This window comes from Eptesicus fuscus, chromosome 9, assembly GCF_027574615.1.
Source record: "Eptesicus fuscus isolate TK198812 chromosome 9, DD_ASM_mEF_20220401, whole genome shotgun sequence".
Lineage (NCBI taxonomy): Eukaryota > Metazoa > Chordata > Mammalia > Chiroptera > Vespertilionidae > Eptesicus > Eptesicus fuscus.
In genome coordinates this window covers 48,236,469-48,242,468 of record NC_072481.1, presented here as the reverse complement: position 1 = coordinate 48,242,468, position 6,000 = coordinate 48,236,469, and the positions used below count along the sequence as shown (strand labels likewise).

The 6,000-nt window shown below is 48.2% G+C and overlaps 1 protein-coding gene across 2 annotated transcripts in view; it reads left to right on the top strand.

The window, feature by feature from the left end:
- Nucleotides 1-484: 484 nt before the first annotated feature.
- The window catches only part of GNG12 (G protein subunit gamma 12), a 122,244-nt gene continuing 116,728 nt past the window's right edge, over nt 485-6,000 (top strand). Inside the window, exon 1 of one of the 2 annotated variants that reach the window (XM_054720932.1) lies at nt 485-629. The gene's annotated coding sequence lies outside the window, so the exon portion shown is untranslated. Of the gene's footprint in view, nt 633-6,000 lie in introns of both variants that reach the window. The other variant, XM_054720931.1, reaches the window with a different exon arrangement.

Below are 6,000 nucleotides of genomic sequence, written 5' to 3'. Positions count from 1 at the left end.
CTTTCTGGGAAACAAAATCTCTCCGTGGCCCCAGGGCCCTTTAAATTTTACTGTGACTGTTTTCTTAAGAAATTCCTGGAGCGGAGCCTAACTTTGGTGTAGGGGGTTGGCAGCGCGCATATTGGTGGCCCAGGGGACTGTTGGCATCGGGGTTGGCGAGGAGTTCGCACGCGAAAGAAACTCCCGAGAAGTCAGAGCAGCCCCCTGGAAGGCAGCGAAGTGGGGGGCCCCCCCGAGAGTCCTTGAACTCCAGGGCTTCCGTGAATTCGGGAAAGGACAAATGAGAATGGCCGAAGCGGCCAGATGTTGGCGGAGTTTCACAGCTCCCGACCTACCCGCTCTGCCCGCCGGGACGCGACAGGGGTCGGAGTCCGAACCCGGGAACGTTCAGGGCGTCTGGGGCAGAGGGAGGGCTCGGGCCGCAGGAAGGAGTCCCGGCCGCCACCGCCCCGCCCGTCGGGCTGTCCGCCCCGCCCACCCCGAGCGAGGCGGGGCCAGGGCGGGAGAAGAAGAAGGAGGAGGAGGAGAGGTCGGAGCCGTCTCCAGGAGCCCTTAGAGACCGAGTCCCCGGCGGCGGCGGCGGCGGGGCAGCCACCGGCAGACGAGTGAGCACCCAGCGGCGGACGCAGGTGGTGAGTAGGGCCCCCGCGGGGACAGGGGCGCAGCGCGGGGCGTCGGTTGGCCAGCTCGGGGGCCGCCTCCGAGTTCCCGGTGCTGGGAAGCGAGATGGAGGGAGGGGACGGAGGAAGGGAGGAAGGGAGGAAGGAGGGAAGAGTGTCCCGGAGGGCGGGGACTGGTCGGGGCCCTGGTCGCCAGAGAAGGGGACGGGGGAGGGAGGGCGAGGGACGCCTAGAGCGGGGACCGACGGCGCGCTCGCCTGGACTGGCGCAGCCGGAGGGCGCGGGGAGCCAGGGGCCCTTCGGGGCTGGGGCTGGGGTAGCGGAGCCTGGGGCGGGGTGGGGGGGAGGCGGGGGGAACACGGGAGCCGGGGGAAGGTCTCCCAGCTCGCTTCCTCGCCCGCCCCGGGCCGTGCGCCCCGAGCCGGTTCGGGGCTGGGAGGCTCCCGGGTTCCCAGCACAGGCTTGGCGGTGGTGCCAGGTTTGGGAGGAGCGCCAGCTTCTGGGGGCGACCTGGCGCCACGCCCCTCTTCCCTACTTTCTTCCGCTCTTCCTGGGGGCTGGCCCGCGGGTGCGCAGCCCTGGAACCCGCTGGGCGCGGAGGGTCTGGCGGGGAGATAGCGGGTCAGAGAGAGGAAGACCCAGAGCGCACACGTCCCGCCTGGGACCCCGAGCGGGTGGGGACCCGAGAGGGTACTGGGCAGGTGATAGATACACGGGGAAGTCAAGACTCGGACGTGAATCTTGCGTGATTAAACATAAAAAAAATAAGAGGATTGCCCGGACACTTATTGCGTGGATCAGGGCTGCTTCCTTTTTTTCACTTTATTATTTTCTAAATGTTAACTAGGGCACATCAATGAAAGCTGATTTCCAAACGCGGTAGCTAGCTCGCGTCTCCCGACACTCGCTTGTCCCTCGCCTTACGCTGGTGTCTTGTAAACTTGGCTTACATCATTCATAACTTTTCGAAAAGGAAACTCGCGGTTCTCGATCAATCACTGCCGCGGAGTCAAACTCGGGACCACTGGGAATCCAAGAGGAGGAGCTGACGAGGCCTGTCATCTTGTGGCCGCCCCTGTCCCCAGGCGTGCTTGGATGTATACACACGAGCGCACGGAGAAGGAAATGGACAAAACCCGAGAAAAGGGAGGTCCCCTGTACCCACGTGTCAGGGCACGTTTAATGGCTGCTCCGAGTGGAAACAAACCGGGCATTTATTAGACCGTGTGGAGGTGGAGAAACTTCACATGACCAGCTTCCTTCCCATCAGTTATCCGCCCCCCCCCCCCCCCCACCCCCCCCCCCGCTGTCTTTGCGGACGGAGGCTGTTTATATTTCCTGGGGCTGTTGTAGCTTGGTCTGAATGGATTGTCTATAATGAATCTTTTGGATGCTGTCAGAGGCAGGGTCTGGATCTGTGTGTTCTCGCCTTGAAAAGCGGGGTTTGCCTTGGTTTTTAAAGCGCTAGTCCCGTTACTGCACCATCGCTGGGGCTCCTCGGCCCTCCTCCAGGATGGCGGCCCTCACCTAGGAGAACCAGGAAGGCAGGCAGCGCTGGAGTGACGGGTTGGGTATTCCTATTGCCAAAACAATCACATTCAAGTAAGGAGCTGGTGTGTGTTTTTGTTTTTTGTTTTTGTGTGTTTTTTCCCCCAAATCAAATTGCATGTATTAGCAAGTCCCCTTTCCAATAAACACAAATGATTCACACATCACATACTTTTTCAAAGTAATCAAACTTTTTATAGAGACTTAAATGGTAAAAGGACTTCAGGATCAAATGTTCAGTCCCTTTGAGTGCCCTAACAGTTAACTAGCATCATAAAACCTTGGGTTAGAGCCAAAAAAAATGCTGTGCGGCCTGTAAGAACTGTGACTTTAAACCTTATAAAAAATGCAGTCATATGTTTATATATTTTTTTTGCAGTCGTATTTTTTATTGTGTTTAACCCAGGGTAAATTCACTAGGTATTGAACCCCGACAGCATTTAGATTTGCGTAGAAATACATAAATACGTGAATCTGTGCTTTACAAGAGGCTGAAAAGATGAATCTTATAAAAATTTTCTGTGTAGCATGCTCCAGGCTCGTGTGAAAGACTAGCTCCCTAACAATAAAATTTGAGGTGTCAGGCTTGTGTTGTTGTCACTTGTTGAAGGAGGAGTGGTTTGTCAGGTGTGACAGCTAAGAGCTTCATAGTGAAAACACTTGAGGAAATGGTTAGGTAATTCAAGATTAGTTCTTGTTTTTTATGTTGAAATCCTCTCTCTGAGAAAAACAACATTCACGGGGGGTTTTGGGGGAAAGATAAATGATGATGAAAGGAGACTTGACTTGAGGTGGTGAATGCACAATACAATATACAGATGATGTGATGTATTATAGAATTATACACCTGAAACCTATACAGTGTTATTAACCAATGTTAACCCAAATAAACTCAAGAAAAACGAAAATTCACATTTAGAATTATGTCATTTATTGTGTTGGATTTGTAATTGGGTGGTGTTGTTTTCTTTTTTAATTTTCTGTGTAAGCTATGGAGGTAGATTGTCGAAGTCAAATAAAATTTTTCTGAGGTCTGATTCGGAAGAGAAGCAGTTTAACAGTGGTTTGTGGTGTGGGTTTTGGTGTCATGCGGACAGACCTGGATCCGAATCTCAGTTATTTAACCTTTTTCAGTTTGCATTGTAAAATGGGGATGACAGCTGTTTCTGTTTCTAGGGTTTTTATGAAAGTATATGAATCTTTGGAAAACACTTTGCACCCAACACACAGTTAATGTCTGAATTATTAGATATTTTCTGATCTAGCTGACTTTGGCAGCAGGCTCTTGGATAAATTATAAGATGGCAACTAGAACCTTCAGGAAATGCTGGATAGTGTAATTTTAAATTCCAAAGAAGGTACCTGATGTTACAGATCGGTAGATAGGTGATAGATAGATGTAAAATATTTGTGTACATGTGTGTGTCATGTTTCTCCCACAGTGATATGAATAATTATGTTTAATGGATTCACAGTTTCAGTGTGCTTTTAGTGTTATTTTTTAGAACTAGGCAGTCAGAAACATTTCATTAATCTTATTTAAATTTAAAGAGAATTTATATATTTCAAATAGTCCTGTTTATTAGCCCTGTATAGGAAATTAAACCAGGAACAGAAGTATTTGTCTTGAACCAAGTATGACTTTTAGTTAAAATATGAAGAAATGTGACCCAGGGGTATCCAGCTATTTACTTTCTCATGCACCGATGTCCAGTGCCAACAGATAAGCCACAAGTAGTGTTTAGGGCTGATTGGGAATGTTTAGTAAACGTTTTGTAAAAGCCTTATGACTGATGATAAACTTCCAGGGGAATGCATGTTCAGTTAATTCAGGAAATCGACTCATCATTGAAACATTTGCAAAATTTTAAAAAATGCTTTCATCTTTAAAAACAAACCCTTTTATAAGCGCCTTTTGTTTTTCTTAATGTAAATTGGGTGCAAAAGATTGGACTGATTGGGATCATAGCTCGTGCCACACATGGCTTCTCATATTACTAATTGTTCCACAGGGACACAGAGATGGTGCTTTATAATATTTTAAAATAGCTGTAAAGGGTATAGTGTAGTTATGAATCATTTCTTGCCTATCACATTGTACTCTGAAGCAGTGGAGGACTTGACTGAATAAATTATTGATTCTTTTTACTCCTAGAACAAACATCGTAGCATAGTGATGGATTCCTGGCTCCTGCCTCTAGGTGTGTAGAGTGTGGCAACTTACTTAAATATCTCTGTGCTTCAATGAGGTGTTGTGAGGAAGTCATGAATCAATCTGTCTAAAGCATTCAGAACAGTGCCTGATACATAGACTATAATAATAAAAGTGTAATATGCTAATTAGACCGGACATCCTTCCGGACGACCTTCTGGACAAAGCCGTGGCAGCAGGGGACAAGGCAGAGGCAGCCGCCCACAGCAGCAGGGGCCAAGCCCCTTGCATGAATTTTGTGCATCGGGCCTCTAGTGTTCAATAAATATTAATGTTAAATTATTACTTACTGAAATTTTCTCTTTCTAAATGTTATATAATGAGCACGTATCATTTTTGTAACAAAAAACAACTGTACAAAATTTCAGTGTTTCCCAAAAATCTAACAAAGCTCAGTATTTTTTTTTTAATTTCTTTATTGATTAAGGTGTCACATATTTGTCCTCATCCCCCCATTCCCATCCCACACCCCTCCCCACGGATGCCCCAACCCCCTGTTGATCTTAACCATTGGTTAGGCTCGTATGCATGCACACAAGTCCTTTGGTTGATCTCTCCCCCCTCTCCCCACTCTCCCCTACCCTTCCTCTGAGGCCCGATAGTCCGATCGATGCCTCCTTGTTTCTGGTTCTGTTCTTGTTCATCAGTCTATGTTGTTCATCATTTCCCCTAGATGAGCGAGATCATGTGTCACTAGAGATATACTTATAAGAACTGAATGTGAGACGAGCAATAATAGTTATGCTGACAGGCAAATGAATCAGTCTGTAGTGAGTTTCTTTCTGGACCAACAGTTCTTTTGAGACCCAATTTCAATGTCCACCAGTTCCTTATGTGTACATGTCAGCACTGACTTTTCAGCTCTGGATGGTGGACAAATGGTGGTAATGCAGGTCCGACTCCCTCTGGTTTGGTCTCGGCCGGACCCAGAGGCACGGCTTCACCCGGACCCAGGGGCGCGTGGCGTCACCCGGACCCGGGACCCAGCCTCACCCGGATCCAGGGGCACATGGCCTCGCCTGGACCCAGGATTCAGCTTCACCCAGACCCAGGGGCACGTGGCCTCTCCCAGACCCAGGGGCGTGTGGCCTCACCCGGACCCAGGTGCGAGCGGCCTCACCCGGATCCAGGGGCACACGGCCTCACCCGGACCCGGGTTCCAGCAAAGCTCAGTATTTTTTAAAAATCCTGCCAAGCAGTACTTATGAAGTAAGAGAATATAGTTAGGCAATTGTCATTGCATCTTTTAAATGTGAAATGTGACACAAGTTAATCCTCCTAGATCTCAATCTTATTTTCCTTTCTTATTAGAAACTTAAAAAGAAATCAATAATCCATGAAGTCCATGTTTTCTAGGTTAAGTAGGGAAAGGGCAGTATGCAAAGTTATAGTGCATTATTACAATTACAACCAGGTTTTAAAAAGCGTGTGCATAAACAGAAAGTCTAGAAGAACATCCAGACAAATGGCTGATGGGATTCTGATGCTTTTCCCCTTTTCTCTCCCCATTTTCCCCAATGAGCATGAATCCTATATAATAAAAGCCTAATATGCTAAGTGTCCAGTCATCCAGTCGGCTGTTCAACCAATCAAAGTGTAATATGCTAATGATATGCTAAG